This window comes from Schistocerca piceifrons, chromosome 1 (assembly GCF_021461385.2).
Source record: "Schistocerca piceifrons isolate TAMUIC-IGC-003096 chromosome 1, iqSchPice1.1, whole genome shotgun sequence".
Lineage (NCBI taxonomy): Eukaryota > Metazoa > Arthropoda > Insecta > Orthoptera > Acrididae > Schistocerca > Schistocerca piceifrons.
In genome coordinates, this window is record NC_060138.1 from 91530430 (window position 1) to 91548630 (window position 18201).

Consider the following 18201-nt stretch of genomic DNA (forward strand, 5'->3'; position numbering starts at 1 on the left):
CCATTGTTTAATGGGAACAGTTAAGGAACCATAGTACTATATCTTGTTGTGAAACAGTCTACTTTTCTCACTTGTGGCCGAGAAAACTGAAACCCTCTCAGCTTGGGCTGGAAGAATTAAAGATCATGACTGGGATTACATACATTGACTCGTGAAGTAATACAAAATTATTTCACTCTTCATTGTATTTGTTTCTGTACAAAATGTGCGTTCTATTGCTATATTTCTATCTGTAGGTAAAAATTGGGTATTGAAAGAAAATTTGCGTGAACAGGCACGTGAAGATATGGTTCCGTTTCTACAGCATTTACACATAACAGCGTCATGGATAACAGATCTACGAGAATTTTGCTTGTATGTGTAAGGTTAACATATTTAAGCATAGAACTGAGGTCACAACAATTTTCACCTTTTGAAGACGCTTGTGGTTACCCATATGTCAATACCCATCTCGTGATTGGCACATATTTTTAAAAATTGCCCGTCCCTTGTGGGGATCGAACCCACGACCTTTGGATTAGAAGTCCAACGCGCTATCCTCTGCGACAAAGGGACGCTGTGCAAGTGATGGGCTCAGATGTAAGAGATTCTCCAAGACATGACCCGTGCTACATGTCTCGCGTTACTTTTCTGATAGGCTTACTTTCATATTTCTCTGAAGCAATTACATCAAAGACTTATTATTTATGTAGCAGACACTATACATCACTCCGAATCGCTCTGTTTACCATGGCCCTACTGATTGAAACACCTGCGTATTGACAGAGTTGCTCTGTACAATAGTAGTAACACAGTGCTGCTATTAGATTCGCTCACGTGCGCTGTTTACAGATAAATGGGAATTACGCTCTTTAGAACAGCATCCACTCACAAAGTGGTAAACGACACACTGGAAGCACTGTATGATTAGTCACATTTTTTGACTTTGGTTGACTGCTGTGTCACAGCCGGTCCCCATCATATGTATACACTCCAATGGACGTGTGTGTCCTGTTAGCACATTTGCCAGGAACGTTAGCTGCATCACCTCCCTGGCAATTTCGTGCCGTCCTCGAAGCGTCAGCCATTGCTTGGTGACAGTGTGTTTCGATGAGACGTGGACAGATGATGCATCTCTCTCGCCGTCAGTTATAGGCGGGAATCATACTTAATGTAGTTTTCTGCAAGCGTCAGCGGAGCGTCAGACGTCTCTGTCTGGTCTTCTCCCTTCATGTATCCAGCAAGTCCCCTCCTGACAGTCTCCAGCAAAAGCCCCCTGTGCTGAAGCGAATATTGCCGCCGTCTCTATAGATACAGAGTGCCATTGTTTAATGGGAACAGTTAAGGAACCATAGTACTATATCTTGTTGTGAAACAGTCTACTTTTCTCACTTGTGGCCGAGAAAACTGAAACCCTCTCAGCTTGGGCTGGAAGAATTAAAGATCATGACTGGGATTACATACATTGACTCGTGAAGTAATACAAAATTATTTCACTCTTCATTGTATTTGTTTCTGTACAAAATGTGCGTTCTATTGCTATATTTCTATCTGTAGGTAAAAATTGGGTATTGAAAGAAAATTTGCGTGAACAGGCACGTGAAGATATGGTTCCGTTTCTACAGCATTTACACATAACAGCGTCATGGATAACAGATCTACGAGAATTTTGCTTGTATGTGTAAGGTTAACATATTTAAGCATAGAACTGAGGTCACAACAATTTTCACCTTTTGAAGACGCTTGTGGTTACCCATATGTCAATACCCATCTCGTGATTGGCACATATTTTTAAAAATTGCCCGTCCCTTGTGGGGATCGAACCCACGACCTTTGGATTAGAAGTCCAACGCGCTATCCTCTGCGCCAAAGGGACGCTGCGCAAGTGATGGGCTCAGATGTAAGAGATTCTCCAAGACATGACCCGTGCTACATGTCTCGCGTTACTTTTCTGATACGCTTACTTTCATATTTCTCTGAAGCAATTACATCAAAGACTTATTATTTATGTAGCAGACACTATACATCACTCCGAATCGCTCTGTTTACCATGGCCCTACTGATTGAAACACCTGCGTATTGACAGAGTTGCTCTGTACAATAGTAGTAACACAGTGCTGCTATTAGATTCGCTCACGTGCGCTGTTTACAGATAAATGGGAATTACGCTCTTTAGAACAGCATCCACTCACAAAGTGGTAAACGACACACTGGAAGCACTGTATGATTAGTCACATTTTTTGACTTTGGTTGACTGCTGTGTCACAGCCGGTCCCCATCATATGTATACACTCCAATGGACGTGTGTGTCCTGTTAGCACATTTGCCAGGAACGTTAGCTGCATCACCTCCCTGGCAATTTCGTGCCGTCCTCGAAGCGTCAGCCATTGCTTGGTGACAGTGTGTTTCGATGAGACGTGGACAGATGATGCATCTCTCTCGCCGTCAGTTATAGGCGGGAATCATACTTAATGTAGTTTTCTGCAAGCGTCAGCGGAGCGTCAGACGTCTCTGTCTGGTCTTCTCCCTTCATGTATCCAGCAAGTCCCCTCCTGACAGTCTCAAGCAAAAGCCCCCTGTGCTGAAGCGAATATTGCCGCCGTCTCTATAGATACAGAGTGCCATTGTTTAATGGGAACAGTTAAGGAACCATAGTACTATATCTTGTTGTGAAACAGTCTACTTTTCTCACTTGTGGCCGAGAAAACTGAAACCCTCTCAGCTTGGGCTGGAAGAATTAAAGATCATGACTGGGATTACATACATTGACTCGTGAAGTAATACAAAATTATTTCACTCTTCATTGTATTTGTTTCTGTACAAAATGTGCGTTCTATTGCTATATTTCTATCTGTAGGTAAAAATTGGGTATTGAAAGAAAATTTGCGTGAACAGGCACGTGAAGATATGGTTCCGTTTCTACAGCATTTACACATAACAGCGTCATGGATAACAGATCTACGAGAATTTTGCTTGTATGTGTAAGGTTAACATATTTAAGCATAGAACTGAGGTCACAACAATTTTCACCTTTTGAAGACGCTTGTGGTTACCCATATGTCAATACCCATCTCGTGATTGGCACATATTTTTAAAAATTGCCCGTCCCTTGTGGGGATCGAACCCACGACCTTTGGATTAGAAGTCCAACGCGCTATCCTCTGCGCCAAAGGGACGCTGCGCAAGTGATGGGCTCAGATGTAAGAGATTCTCCAAGACATGACCCGTGCTACATGTCTCGCGTTACTTTTCTGATAGGCTTACTTTCATATTTCTCTGAAGCAATTACATCAAAGACTTATTATTTATGTAGCAGACACTATACATCACTCCGAATCGCTCTGTTTACCATGGCCCTACTGATTGAAACACCTGCGTATTGACAGAGTTGCTCTGTACAATAGTAGTAACACAGTGCTGCTATTAGATTCGCTCACGTGCGCTGTTTACAGATAAATGGGAATTACGCTCTTTAGAACAGCATCCACTCACAAAGTGGTAAACGACACACTGGAAGCACTGTATGATTAGTCACATTTTTTGACTTTGGTTGACTGCTGTGTCACAGCCGGTCCCCATCATATGTATACACTCCAATGGACGTGTGTGCCCTGTTAGCACATTTGCCAGGAACGTTAGCTGCATCACCTCCCTGGCAATTTCGTGCCGTCCTCGAAGCGTCAGCCATTGCTTGGTGACAGTGTGTTTCGATGAGACGTGGACAGATGATGCATCTCTCTCACCGTCAGTTATAGGCGGGAATCATACTTAATGTAGTTTTCTGCAAGCGTCAGCGGAGCGTCAGACGTCTCTGTCTGGTCTTCTCCCTTCATGTATCCAGCAAGTCCCCTCCTGACAGTCTCCAGCAAAAGCCCCCTGTGCTGAAGCGAATATTGCCGCCGTCTCTATAGATACAGAGTGCCATTGTTTAATGGGAACAGTTAAGGAACCATAGTACTATATCTTGTTGTGAAACAGTCTACTTTTCTCACTTGTGGCCGAGAAAACTGAAACCCTCTCAGCTTGGGCTGGAAGAATTAAAGATCATGACTGGGATTACATACATTGACTCGTGAAGTAATACAAAATTATTTCACTCTTCATTGTATTTGTTTCTGTACAAAATGTGCGTTCTATTGCTATATTTCTATCTGTAGGTAAAAATTGGGTATTGAAAGAAAATTTGCGTGAACAGGCACGTGAAGATATGGTTCCGTTTCTACAGCATTTACACATAACAGCGTCATGGATAACAGATCTACGAGAATTTTGCTTGTATGTGTAAGGTTAACATATTTAAGCATAGAACTGAGGTCACAACAATTTTCACCTTTTGAAGACGCTTGTGGTTACCCATATGTCAATACCCATCTCGTGATTGGCACATATTTTTAAAAATTGCCCGTCCCTTGTGGGGATCGAACCCACGACCTTTGGATTAGAAGTCCAACGCGCTATCCTCTGCGCCAAACGGACGCTGCGCAAGTGATGGGCTCAGATGTAAGAGATTCTCCAAGACATGACCCGTGCTACATGTCTCGCGTTACTTTTCTGATAGGCTTACATTCATATTTCTCTGAAGCAATTACATCAAAGACTTATTATTTATGTAGCAGACACTATACATCACTCCGAATCGCTCTGTTTACCATGGCCCTACTGATTGAAACACCTGCGTATTGACAGAGTTGCTCTGTACAATAGTAGTAACACAGTGCTGCTATTAGATTCGCTCACGTGCGCTGTTTACAGATAAATGGGAATTACGCTCTTTAGAACAGCATCCACTCACAAAGTGGTAAACGACACACTGGAAGCACTGTATGATTAGTCACATTTTTTGACTTTGGTTGACTGCTGTGTCACAGCCGGTCCCCATCATATGTATACACTCCAATGGACGTGTGTGCCCTGTTAGCACATTTGCCAGGAACGTTAGCTGCATCACCTCCCTGGCAATTTCGTGCCGTCCTCGAAGCGTCAGCCATTGCTTGGTGACAGTGTGTTTCGATGAGACGTGGACAGATGATGCATCTCTCTCACCGTCAGTTATAGGCGGGAATCATACTTAATGTAGTTTTCTGCAAGCGTCAGCGGAGCGTCAGACGTCTCTGTCTGGTCTTCTCCCTTCATGTATCCAGCAAGTCCCCTCCTGACAGTCTCCAGCAAAAGCCCCCTGTGCTGAAGCGAATATTGCCGCCGTCTCTATAGATACAGAGTGCCATTGTTTAATGGGAACAGTTAAGGAACCATAGTACTATATCTTGTTGTGAAACAGTCTACTTTTCTCACTTGTGGCCGAGAAAACTGAAACCCTCTCAGCTTGGGCTGGAAGAATTAAAGATCATGACTGGGATTACATACATTGACTCGTGAAGTAATACAAAATTATTTCACTCTTCATTGTATTTGTTTCTGTACAAAATGTGCGTTCTATTGCTATATTTCTATCTGTAGGTAAAAATTGGGTATTGAAAGAAAATTTGCGTGAACAGGCACGTGAAGATATGGTTCCGTTTCTACAGCATTTACACATAACAGCGTCATGGATAACAGATCTACGAGAATTTTGCTTGTATGTGTAAGGTTAACATATTTAAGCATAGAACTGAGGTCACAACAATTTTCACCTTTTGAAGACGCTTGTGGTTACCCATATGTCAATACCCATCTCGTGATTGGCACATATTTTTAAAAATTGCCCGTCCCTTGTGGGGATCGAACCCACGACCTTTGGATTAGAAGTCCAACGCGCTATCCTCTGCGCCAAAGGGACGCTGCGCAAGTGATGTGCTCAGATGTAAGAGATTCTCCAAGACATGACCCGTGCTACATGTCTCGCGTTACTTTTCTGATAGGCTTACTTTCATATTTCTCTGAAGCAATTACATCAAAGACTTATTATTTATGTAGCAGACACTATACATCACTCCGAATCGCTCTGTTTACCATGGCCCTACTGATTGAAACACCTGCGTATTGACAGAGTTGCTCTGTACAATAGTAGTAACACAGTGCTGCTATTAGATTCGCTCACGTGCGCTGTTTACAGATAAATGGGAATTACGCTCTTTAGAACAGCATCCACTCACAAAGTGGTAAACGACACACTGGAAGCACTGTATGATTAGTCACATTTTTTGACTTTGGTTGACTGCTGTGTCACAGCCGGTCCCCATCATATGTATACACTCCAATGGACGTGTGTGCCCTGTTAGCACATTTGCCAGGAACGTTAGCTGCATCACCTCCCTGGCAATTTCGTGCCGTCCTCGAAGCGTCAGCCATTGCTTGGTGACAGTGTGTTTCGATGAGACGTGGACAGATGATGCATCTCTCTCACCGTCAGTTATAGGCGGGAATCATACTTAATGTAGTTTTCTGCAAGCGTCAGCGGAGCGTCAGACGTCTCTGTCTGGTCTTCTCCCTTCATGTATCCAGCAAGTCCCCTCCTGACAGTCTCAAGCAAAAGCCCCCTGTGCTGAAGCGAATATTGCCGCCGTCTCTATAGATACAGAGTGCCATTGTTTAATGGGAACAGTTAAGGAACCATAGTACTATATCTTGTTGTGAAACAGTCTACTTTTCTCACTTGTGGCCGAGAAAACTGAAACCCTCTCAGCTTGGGCTGGAAGAATTAAAGATCATGACTGGGATTACATACATTGACTCGTGAAGTAATACAAAATTATTTCACTCTTCATTGTATTTGTTTCTGTACAAAATGTGCGTTCTATTGCTATATTTCTATCTGTAGGTAAAAATTGGGTATTGAAAGAAAATTTGCGTGAACAGGCACGTGAAGATATGGTTCCGTTTCTACAGCATTTACACATAACAGCGTCATGGATAACAGATCTACGAGAATTTTGCTTGTATGTGTAAGGTTAACATATTTAAGCATAGAACTGAGGTCACAACAATTTTCACCTTTTGAAGACGCTTGTGGTTACTCATATGTCAATACCCATCTCGTGATTGGCACATATTTTTAAAAATTGCCCGTCCCTTGTGGGGATCGAACCCACGACCTTTGGATTAGAAGTCCAACGCGCTATCCTCTGCGCCAAAGGGACGCTGCGCAAGTGATGGGCTCAGATGTAAGAGATTCTCCAAGACATGACCCGTGCTACATGTCTCGCGTTACTTTTCTGATAGGCTTACTTTCATATTTCTCTGAAGCAATTACATCAAAGACTTATTATTTATGTAGCAGACACTATACATCACTCCGAATTGCTCTGTTTACCATGGCCCTACTGATTGAAACACCTGCGTATTGACAGAGTTGCTCTGTACAATAGTAGTAACACAGTGCTGCTATTAGATTCGCTCACGTGCGCTGTTTACAGATAAATGGGAATTACGCTCTTTAGAACAGCATCCACTCACAAAGTGGTAAACGACACACTGGAAGCACTGTATGATTAGTCACATTTTTTGACTTTGGTTGACTGCTGTGTCACAGCCGGTCCCCATCATATGTATACACTCCAATGGACGTGTGTGCCCTGTTAGCACATTTGCCAGGAACGTTAGCTGCATCACCTCCCTGGCAATTTCGTGCCGTCCTCGAAGCGTCAGCCATTGCTTGGTGACAGTGTGTTTCGATGAGACGTGGACAGATGATGCATCTCTCTCACCGTCAGTTATAGGCGGGAATCATACTTAATGTAGTTTTCTGCAAGCGTCAGCGGAGCGTCAGACGTCTCTGTCTGGTCTTCTCCCTTCATGTATCCAGCAAGTCCCCTCCTGACAGTCTCAAGCAAAAGCCCCCTGTGCTGAAGCGAATATTGCCGCCGTCTCTATAGATACAGAGTGCCATTGTTTAATGGGAACAGTTAAGGAACCATAGTACTATATCTTGTTGTGAAACAGTCTACTTTTCTCACTTGTGGCCGAGAAAACTGAAACCCTCTCAGCTTGGGCTGGAAGAATTAAAGATCATGACTGGGATTACATACATTGACTCGTGAAGTAATACAAAATTATTTCACTCTTCATTGTATTTGTTTCTGTACAAAATGTGCGTTCTATTGCTATATTTCTATCTGTAGGTAAAAATTGGGTATTGAAAGAAAATTTGCGTGAACAGGCACGTGAAGATATGGTTCCGTTTCTACAGCATTTACACATAACAGCGTCATGGATAACAGATCTACGAGAATTTTGCTTGTATGTGTAAGGTTAACATATTTAAGCATAGAACTGAGGTCACAACAATTTTCACCTTTTGAAGACGCTTGTGGTTACCCATATGTCAATACCCATCTCGTGATTGGCACATATTTTTAAAAATTGCCCGTCCCTTGTGGGGATCGAACCCACGACCTTTGGATTAGAAGTCCAACGCGCTATCCTCTGCGCCAAAGGGACGCTGCGCAAGTGATGGGCTCAGATGTAAGAGATTCTCCAAGACATGACCCGTGCTACATGTCTCGCGTTACTTTTCTGATAGGCTTACTTTCATATTTCTCTGAAGCAATTACATCAAAGACTTATTATTTATGTAGCAGACACTATACATCACTCCGAATCGCTCTGTTTACCATGGCCCTACTGATTGAAACACCTGCGTATTGACAGAGTTGCTCTGTACAATAGTAGTAACACAGTGCTGCTATTAGATTCGCTCACGTGCGCTGTTTACAGATAAATGGGAATTACGCTCTTTAGAACAGCATCCACTCACAAAGTGGTAAACGACACACTGGAAGCACTGTATGATTAGTCACATTTTTTGACTTTGGTTGACTGCTGTGTCACAGCCGGTCCCCATCATATGTATACACTCCAATGGACGTGTGTGCCCTGTTAGCACATTTGCCAGGAACGTTAGCTGCATCACCTCCCTGGCAATTTCGTGCCGTCCTCGAAGCGTCAGCCATTGCTTGGTGACAGTGTGTTTCGATGAGACGTGGACAGATGATGCATCTCTCTCACCGTCAGTTATAGGCGGGAATCATACTTAATGTAGTTTTCTGCAAGCGTCAGCGGAGCGTCAGACGTCTCTGTCTGGTCTTCTCCCTTCATGTATCCAGCAAGTCCCCTCCTGACAGTCTCAAGCAAAAGCCCCCTGTGCTGAAGCGAATATTGCCGCCGTCTCTATAGATACAGAGTGCCATTGTTTAATGGGAACAGTTAAGGAACCATAGTACTATATCTTGTTGTGAAACAGTCTACTTTTCTCACTTGTGGCCGAGAAAACTGAAACCCTCTCAGCTTGGGCTGGAAGAATTAAAGATCATGACTGGGATTACATACATTGACTCGTGAAGTAATACAAAATTATTTCACTCTTCATTGTATTTGTTTCTGTACAAAATGTGCGTTCTATTGCTATATTTCTATCTGTAGGTAAAAATTGGGTATTGAAAGAAAATTTGCGTGAACAGGCACGTGAAGATATGGTTCCGTTTCTACAGCATTTACACATAACAGCGTCATGGATAACAGATCTACGAGAATTTTGCTTGTATGTGTAAGGTTAACATATTTAAGCATAGAACTGAGGTCACAACAATTTTCACCTTTTGAAGACGCTTGTGGTTACCCATATGTCAATACCCATCTCGTGATTGGCACATATTTTTAAAAATTGCCCGTCCCTTGTGGGGATCGAACCCACGACCTTTGGATTAGAAGTCCAACGCGCTATCCTCTGCGCCAAAGGGACGCTGCGCAAGTGATGGGCTCAGATGTAAGAGATTCTCCAAGACATGACCCGTGCTACATGTCTCGCGTTACTTTTCTGATAGGCTTACTTTCATATTTCTCTGAAGCAATTACATCAAAGACTTATTATTTATGTAGCAGACACTATACATCACTCCGAATCGCTCTGTTTACCATGGCCCTACTGATTGAAACACCTGCGTATTGACAGAGTTGCTCTGTACAATAGTAGTAACACAGTGCTGCTATTAGATTCGCTCACGTGCGCTGTTTACAGATAAATGGGAATTACGCTCTTTAGAACAGCATCCACTCACAAAGTGGTAAACGACACACTGGAAGCACTGTATGATTAGTCACATTTTTTGACTTTGGTTGACTGCTGTGTCACAGCCGGTCCCCATCATATGTATACACTCCAATGGACGTGTGTGCCCTGTTAGCACATTTGCCAGGAACGTTAGCTGCATCACCTCCCTGGCAATTTCGTGCCGTCCTCGAAGCGTCAGCCATTGCTTGGTGACAGTGTGTTTCGATGAGACGTGGACAGATGATGCATCTCTCTCACCGTCAGTTATAGGCGGGAATCATACTTAATGTAGTTTTCTGCAAGCGTCAGCGGAGCGTCAGACGTCTCTGTCTGGTCTTCTCCCTTCATGTATCCAGCAAGTCCCCTCCTGACAGTCTCAAGCAAAAGCCCCCTGTGCTGAAGCGAATATTGCCGCCGTCTCTATAGATACAGAGTGCCATTGTTTAATGGGAACAGTTAAGGAACCATAGTACTATATCTTGTTGTGAAACAGTCTACTTTTCTCACTTGTGGCCGAGAAAACTGAAACCCTCTCAGCTTGGGCTGGAAGAATTAAAGATCATGACTGGGATTACATACATTGACTCGTGAAGTAATACAAAATTATTTCACTCTTCATTGTATTTGTTTCTGTACAAAATGTGCGTTCTATTGCTATATTTCTATCTGTAGGTAAAAATTGGGTATTGAAAGAAAATTTGCGTGAACAGGCACGTGAAGATATGGTTCCGTTTCTACAGCATTTACACATAACAGCGTCATGGATAACAGATCTACGAGAATTTTGCTTGTATGTGTAAGGTTAACATATTTAAGCATAGAACTGAGGTCACAACAATTTTCACCTTTTGAAGACGCTTGTGGTTACCCATATGTCAATACCCATCTCGTGATTGGCACATATTTTTAAAAATTGCCCGTCCCTTGTGGGGATCGAACCCACGACCTTTGGATTAGAAGTCCAACGCGCTATCCTCTGCGCCAAAGGGACGCTGCGCAAGTGATGGGCTCAGATGTAAGAGATTCTCCAAGACATGACCCGTGCTACATGTCTCGCGTTACTTTTCTGATAGGCTTACTTTCATATTTCTCTGAAGCAATTACATCAAAGACTTATTATTTATGTAGCAGACACTATACATCACTCCGAATCGCTCTGTTTACCATGGCCCTACTGATTGAAACACCTGCGTATTGACAGAGTTGCTCTGTACAATAGTAGTAACACAGTGCTGCTATTAGATTCGCTCACGTGCGCTGTTTACAGATAAATGGGAATTACGCTCTTTAGAACAGCATCCACTCACAAAGTGGTAAACGACACACTGGAAGCACTGTATGATTAGTCACATTTTTTGACTTTGGTTGACTGCTGTGTCACAGCCGGTCCCCATCATATGTATACACTCCAATGGACGTGTGTGCCCTGTTAGCACATTTGCCAGGAACGTTAGCTGCATCACCTCCCTGGCAATTTCGTGCCGTCCTCGAAGCGTCAGCCATTGCTTGGTGACAGTGTGTTTCGATGAGACGTGGACAGATGATGCATCTCTCTCACCGTCAGTTATAGGCGGGAATCATACTTAATGTAGTTTTCTGCAAGCGTCAGCGGAGCGTCAGACGTCTCTGTCTGGTCTTCTCCCTTCATGTATCCAGCAAGTCCCCTCCTGACAGTCTCAAGCAAAAGCCCCCTGTGCTGAAGCGAATATTGCCGCCGTCTCTATAGATACAGAGTGCCATTGTTTAATGGGAACAGTTAAGGAACCATAGTACTATATCTTGTTGTGAAACAGTCTACTTTTCTCACTTGTGGCCGAGAAAACTGAAACCCTCTCAGCTTGGGCTGGAAGAATTAAAGATCATGACTGGGATTACATACATTGACTCGTGAAGTAATACAAAATTATTTCACTCTTCATTGTATTTGTTTCTGTACAAAATGTGCGTTCTATTGCTATATTTCTATCTGTAGGTAAAAATTGGGTATTGAAAGAAAATTTGCGTGAACAGGCACGTGAAGATATGGTTCCGTTTCTACAGCATTTACACATAACAGCGTCATGGATAACAGATCTACGAGAATTTTGCTTGTATGTGTAAGGTTAACATATTTAAGCATAGAACTGAGGTCACAACAATTTTCACCTTTTGAAGACGCTTGTGGTTACCCATATGTCAATACCCATCTCGTGATTGGCACATATTTTTAAAAATTGCCCGTCCCTTGTGGGGATCGAACCCACGACCTTTGGATTAGAAGTCCAACGCGCTATCCTCTGCGCCAAAGGGACGCTGCGCAAGTGATGGGCTCAGATGTAAGAGATTCTCCAAGACATGACCCGTGCTACATGTCTCGCGTTACTTTTCTGATAGGCTTACTTTCATATTTCTCTGAAGCAATTACATCAAAGACTTATTATTTATGTAGCAGACACTATACATCACTCCGAATCGCTCTGTTTACCATGGCCCTACTGATTGAAACACCTGCGTATTGACAGAGTTGCTCTGTACAATAGTAGTAACACAGTGCTGCTATTAGATTCGCTCACGTGCGCTGTTTACAGATAAATGGGAATTACGCTCTTTAGAACAGCATCCACTCACAAAGTGGTAAACGACACACTGGAAGCACTGTATGATTAGTCACATTTTTTGACTTTGGTTGACTGCTGTGTCACAGCCGGTCCCCATCATATGTATACACTCCAATGGACGTGTGTGCCCTGTTAGCACATTTGCCAGGAACGTTAGCTGCATCACCTCCCTGGCAATTTCGTGCCGTCCTCGAAGCGTCAGCCATTGCTTGGTGACAGTGTGTTTCGATGAGACGTGGACAGATGATGCATCTCTCTCACCGTCAGTTATAGGCGGGAATCATACTTAATGTAGTTTTCTGCAAGCGTCAGCGGAGCGTCAGACGTCTCTGTCTGGTCTTCTCCCTTCATGTATCCAGCAAGTCCCCTCCTGACAGTCTCAAGCAAAAGCCCCCTGTGCTGAAGCGAATATTGCCGCCGTCTCTATAGATACAGAGTGCCATTGTTTAATGGGAACAGTTAAGGAACCATAGTACTATATCTTGTTGTGAAACAGTCTACTTTTCTCACTTGTGGCCGAGAAAACTGAAACCCTCTCAGCTTGGGCTGGAAGAATTAAAGATCATGACTGGGATTACATACATTGACTCGTGAAGTAATACAAAATTATTTCACTCTTCATTGTATTTGTTTCTGTACAAAATGTGCGTTCTATTGCTATATTTCTATCTGTAGGTAAAAATTGGGTATTGAAAGAAAATTTGCGTGAACAGGCACGTGAAGATATGGTTCCGTTTCTACAGCATTTACACATAACAGCGTCATGGATAACAGATCTACGAGAATTTTGCTTGTATGTGTAAGGTTAACATATTTAAGCATAGAACTGAGGTCACAACAATTTTCACCTTTTGAAGACGCTTGTGGTTACCCATATGTCAATACCCATCTCGTGATTGGCACATATTTTTAAAAATTGCCCGTCCCTTGTGGGGATCGAACCCACGACCTTTGGATTAGAAGTCCAACGCGCTATCCTCTGCGCCAAAGGGACGCTGCGCAAGTGATGGGCTCAGATGTAAGAGATTCTCCAAGACATGACCCGTGCTACATGTCTCGCGTTACTTTTCTGATAGGCTTACTTTCATATTTCTCTGAAGCAATTACATCAAAGACTTATTATTTATGTAGCAGACACTATACATCACTCCGAATCGCTCTGTTTACCATGGCCCTACTGATTGAAACACCTGCGTATTGACAGAGTTGCTCTGTACAATAGTAGTAACACAGTGCTGCTATTAGATTCGCTCACGTGCGCTGTTTACAGATAAATGGGAATTACGCTCTTTAGAACAGCATCCACTCACAAAGTGGTAAACGACACACTGGAAGCACTGTATGATTAGTCACATTTTTTGACTTTGGTTGACTGCTGTGTCACAGCCGGTCCCCATCATATGTATACACTCCAATGGACGTGTGTGCCCTGTTAGCACATTTGCCAGGAACGTTAGCTGCATCACCTCCCTGGCAATTTCGTGCCGTCCTCGAAGCGTCAGCCATTGCTTGGTGACAGTGTGTTTCGATGAGACGTGGACAGATGATGCATCTCTCTCACCGTCAGTTATAGGCGGGAATCATACTTAATGTAGTTTTCTGCAAGCGTCAGCGGAGCGTCAGACGTCTCTGTCTGGTCTTCTCCCTTCATGTATCCAGCAAGTCCCCTCCTGACAGTCTCAAGCAAAAGCCCCCTGTGCTGAAGCGAATATTGCCGCCGTCTCTATAGATACAGAGTGCCATTGTTTAATGGGAACAGTTAAGGAACCATAGTACTATATCTTGTTGTGAAACAGTCTACTTTTCTCACTTGTGGCCGAGAAAACTGAAACCCTCTCAGCTTGGGCTGGAAGAATTAAAGATCATGACTGGGATTACATACATTGACTCGTGAAGTAATACAAAATTATTTCACTCTTCATTGTATTTGTTTCTGTACAAAATGTGCGTTCTATTGCTATATTTCTATCTGTAGGTAAAAATTGGGTATTGAAAGAAAATTTGCGTGAACAGGCACGTGAAGATATGGTTCCGTTTCTACAGCATTTACACATAACAGCGTCATGGATAACAGATCTACGAGAATTTTGCTTGTATGTGTAAGGTTAACATATTTAAGCATAGAACTGAGGTCACAACAATTTTCACCTTTTGAAGACGCTTGTGGTTACCCATATGTCAATACCCATCTCGTGATTGGCACATATTTTTAAAAATTGCCCGTCCCTTGTGGGGATCGAACCCACGACCTTTGGATTAGAAGTCCAACGCGCTATCCTCTGCGCCAAAGGGACGCTGCGCAAGTGATGGGCTCAGATGTAAGAGATTCTCCAAGACATGACCCGTGCTACATGTCTCGCGTTACTTTTCTGATAGGCTTACTTTCATATTTCTCTGAAGCAATTACATCAAAGACTTATTATTTATGTAGCAGACACTATACATCACTCCGAATCGCTCTGTTTACCATGGCCCTACTGATTGAAACACCTGCGTATTGACAGAGTTGCTCTGTACAATAGTAGTAACACAGTGCTGCTATTAGATTCGCTCACGTGCGCTGTTTACAGATAAATGGGAATTACGCTCTTTAGAACAGCATCCACTCACAAAGTGGTAAACGACACACTGGAAGCACTGTATGATTAGTCACATTTTTTGACTTTGGTTGACTGCTGTGTCACAGCCGGTCCCCATCATATGTATACACTCCAATGGACGTGTGTGCCCTGTTAGCACATTTGCCAGGAACGTTAGCTGCATCACCTCCCTGGCAATTTCGTGCCGTCCTCGAAGCGTCAGCCATTGCTTGGTGACAGTGTGTTTCGATGAGACGTGGACAGATGATGCATCTCTCTCACCGTCAGTTATAGGCGGGAATCATACTTAATGTAGTTTTCTGCAAGCGTCAGCGGAGCGTCAGACGTCTCTGTCTGGTCTTCTCCCTTCATGTATCCAGCAAGTCCCCTCCTGACAGTCTCAAGCAAAAGCCCCCTGTGCTGAAGCGAATATTGCCGCCGTCTCTATAGATACAGAGTGCCATTGTTTAATGGGAACAGTTAAGGAACCATAGTACTATATCTTGTTGTGAAACAGTCTACTTTTCTCACTTGTGGCCGAGAAAACTGAAACCCTCTCAGCTTGGGCTGGAAGAATTAAAGATCATGACTGGGATTACATACATTGACTCGTGAAGTAATACAAAATTATTTCACTCTTCATTGTATTTGTTTCTGTACAAAATGTGCGTTCTATTGCTATATTTCTATCTGTAGGTAAAAATTGGGTATTGAAAGAAAATTTGCGTGAACAGGCACGTGAAGATATGGTTCCGTTTCTACAGCATTTACACATAACAGCGTCATGGATAACAGATCTACGAGAATTTTGCTTGTATGTGTAAGGTTAACATATTTAAGCATAGAACTGAGGTCACAACAATTTTCACCTTTTGAAGACGCTTGTGGTTACCCATATGTCAATACCCATCTCGTGATTGGCACATATTTTTAAAAATTGCCCGTCCCTTGTGGGGATCGAACCCACGACCTTTGGATTAGAAGTCCAACGCGCTATCCTCTGCGCCAAAGGGACGCTGCGCAAGTGATGGGCTCAGATGTAAGAGATTCTCCAAGACATGACCCGTGCTACATGTCTCGCGTTACTTTTCTGATAGGCTTACTTTCATATTTCTCTGAAGCAATTACATCAAAGACTTATTATTTATGTAGCAGACACTATACATCACTCCGAATCGCTCTGTTTACCATGGCCCTACTGATTGAAACACCTGCGTATTGACAGAGTTGCTCTGTACAATAGTAGTAACACAGTGCTGCTATTAGATTCGCTCACGTGCGCTGTTTACAGATAAATGGGAATTACGCTCTTTAGAACAGCATCCACTCACAAAGTGGTAAACGACACACTGGAAGCACTGTATGATTAGTCACATTTTTTGACTTTGGTTGACTGCTGTGTCACAGCCGGTCCCCATCATATGTATACACTCCAATGGACGTGTGTGCCCTGTTAGCACATTTGCCAGGAACGTTAGCTGCATCACCTCCCTGGCAATTTCGTGCCGTCCTCGAAGCGTCAGCCATTGCTTGGTGACAGTGTGTTTCGATGAGACGTGGACAGATGATGCATCTCTCTCACCGTCAGTTATAGGCGGGAATCATACTTAATGTAGTTTTCTGCAAGCGTCAGCGGAGCGTCAGACGTCTCTGTCTGGTCTTCTCCCTTCATGTATCCAGCAAGTCCCCTCCTGACAGTCTCAAGCAAAAGCCCCCTGTGCTGAAGCGAATATTGCCGCCGTCTCTATAGATACAGAGTGCCATTGTTTAATGGGAACAGTTAAGGAACCATAGTACTATATCTTGTTGTGAAACAGTCTACTTTTCTCACTTGTGGCCGAGAAAACTGAAACCCTCTCAGCTTGGGCTGGAAGAATTAAAGATCATGACTGGGATTACATACATTGACTCGTGAAGTAATACAAAATTATTTCACTCTTCATTGTATTTGTTTCTGTACAAAATGTGCGTTCTATTGCTATATTTCTATCTGTAGGTAAAAATTGGGTATTGAAAGAAAATTTGCGTGAACAGGCACGTGAAGATATGGTTCCGTTTCTACAGCATTTACACATAACAGCGTCATGGATAACAGATCTACGAGAATTTTGCTTGTATGTGTAAGGTTAACATATTTAAGCATAGAACTGAGGTCACAACAATTTTCACCTTTTGAAGACGCTTGTGGTTACCCATATGTCAATACCCATCTCGTGATTGGCACATATTTTTAAAAATTGCCCGTCCCTTGTGGGGATCGAACCCACGACCTTTGGATTAGAAGTCCAACGCGCTATCCTCTGCGCCAAAGGGACGCTGCGCAAGTGATGGGCTCAGATGTAAGAGATTCTCCAAGACATGACCCGTGCTACATGTCTCGCGTTACTTTTCTGATAGGCTTACTTTCATATTTCTCTGAAGCAATTACATCAAAGACTTATTATTTATGTAGCAGACACTATACATCACTCCGAATCGCTCTGTTTACCATGGCCCTACTGATTGAAACACCTGCGTATTGACAGAGTTGCTCTGTACAATAGTAGTAACACAGTGCTGCTATTAGATTCGCTCACGTGCGCTGTTTACAGATAAATGGGAATTACGCTCTTTAGAACAGCATCCACTCACAAAGTGGTAAACGACACACTGGAAGCACTGTATGATTAGTCACATTTTTTGACTTTGGTTGACTGCTGTGTCACAGCCGGTCCCCATCATATGTATACACTCCAATGGACGTGTGTGCCCTGTTAGCACATTTGCCAGGAACGTTAGCTGCATCACCTCCCTGGCAATTTCGTGCCGTCCTCGAAGCGTCAGCCATTGCTTGGTGACAGTGTGTTTCGATGAGACGTGGACAGATGATGCATCTCTCTCACCGTCAGTTATAGGCGGGAATCATACTTAATGTAGTTTTCTGCAAGCGTCAGCGGAGCGTCAGACGTCTCTGTCTGGTCTTCTCCCTTCATGTATCCAGCAAGTCCCCTCCTGACAGTCTCAAGCAAAAGCCCCCTGTGCTGAAGCGAATATTGCCGCCGTCTCTATAGATACAGAGTGC

The 18201-nt window shown here is 43.3% G+C and overlaps 14 non-coding genes across 14 annotated transcripts; all 14 read right to left on the reverse strand.

Moving 5' to 3' along the window:
• Positions 1 to 482: 482 nt before the first annotated feature.
• Positions 483 to 555, reverse strand: Trnar-ucu. Its single transcript has one exon. It is a non-coding gene; the product is annotated as a tRNA-Arg (tRNA).
• Positions 556 to 1782: 1227 nt separating this feature from the next.
• Trnar-ucu lies at positions 1783 to 1855 on the reverse strand. Its single transcript has one exon. It is a non-coding gene; the product is annotated as a tRNA-Arg (tRNA).
• A 1227-nt stretch (positions 1856 to 3082) lies between these two features.
• Positions 3083 to 3155, reverse strand: Trnar-ucu. Its single transcript has one exon. It is a non-coding gene; the product is annotated as a tRNA-Arg (tRNA).
• Positions 3156 to 4382: 1227 nt separating this feature from the next.
• Positions 4383 to 4455, reverse strand: Trnar-ucu. Its single transcript has one exon. It is a non-coding gene; the product is annotated as a tRNA-Arg (tRNA).
• Positions 4456 to 5682: 1227 nt separating this feature from the next.
• Positions 5683 to 5755, reverse strand: Trnar-ucu. The gene has a single exon. It is a non-coding gene; the product is annotated as a tRNA-Arg (tRNA).
• Positions 5756 to 6982: 1227 nt separating this feature from the next.
• On the reverse strand, positions 6983 to 7055 carry Trnar-ucu. The gene has a single exon. It is a non-coding gene; the product is annotated as a tRNA-Arg (tRNA).
• Positions 7056 to 8282: 1227 nt separating this feature from the next.
• On the reverse strand, positions 8283 to 8355 carry Trnar-ucu. The gene has a single exon. It is a non-coding gene; the product is annotated as a tRNA-Arg (tRNA).
• Positions 8356 to 9582: 1227 nt separating this feature from the next.
• Trnar-ucu lies at positions 9583 to 9655 on the reverse strand. The gene has a single exon. It is a non-coding gene; the product is annotated as a tRNA-Arg (tRNA).
• A 1227-nt stretch (positions 9656 to 10882) lies between these two features.
• Trnar-ucu lies at positions 10883 to 10955 on the reverse strand. Its single transcript has one exon. It is a non-coding gene; the product is annotated as a tRNA-Arg (tRNA).
• A 1227-nt stretch (positions 10956 to 12182) lies between these two features.
• On the reverse strand, positions 12183 to 12255 carry Trnar-ucu. The gene has a single exon. It is a non-coding gene; the product is annotated as a tRNA-Arg (tRNA).
• A 1227-nt stretch (positions 12256 to 13482) lies between these two features.
• On the reverse strand, positions 13483 to 13555 carry Trnar-ucu. The gene has a single exon. It is a non-coding gene; the product is annotated as a tRNA-Arg (tRNA).
• A 1227-nt stretch (positions 13556 to 14782) lies between these two features.
• Trnar-ucu lies at positions 14783 to 14855 on the reverse strand. Its single transcript has one exon. It is a non-coding gene; the product is annotated as a tRNA-Arg (tRNA).
• Positions 14856 to 16082: 1227 nt separating this feature from the next.
• Positions 16083 to 16155, reverse strand: Trnar-ucu. Its single transcript has one exon. It is a non-coding gene; the product is annotated as a tRNA-Arg (tRNA).
• Positions 16156 to 17382: 1227 nt separating this feature from the next.
• Positions 17383 to 17455, reverse strand: Trnar-ucu. The gene has a single exon. It is a non-coding gene; the product is annotated as a tRNA-Arg (tRNA).
• Positions 17456 to 18201: the final 746 nt, after the last annotated feature.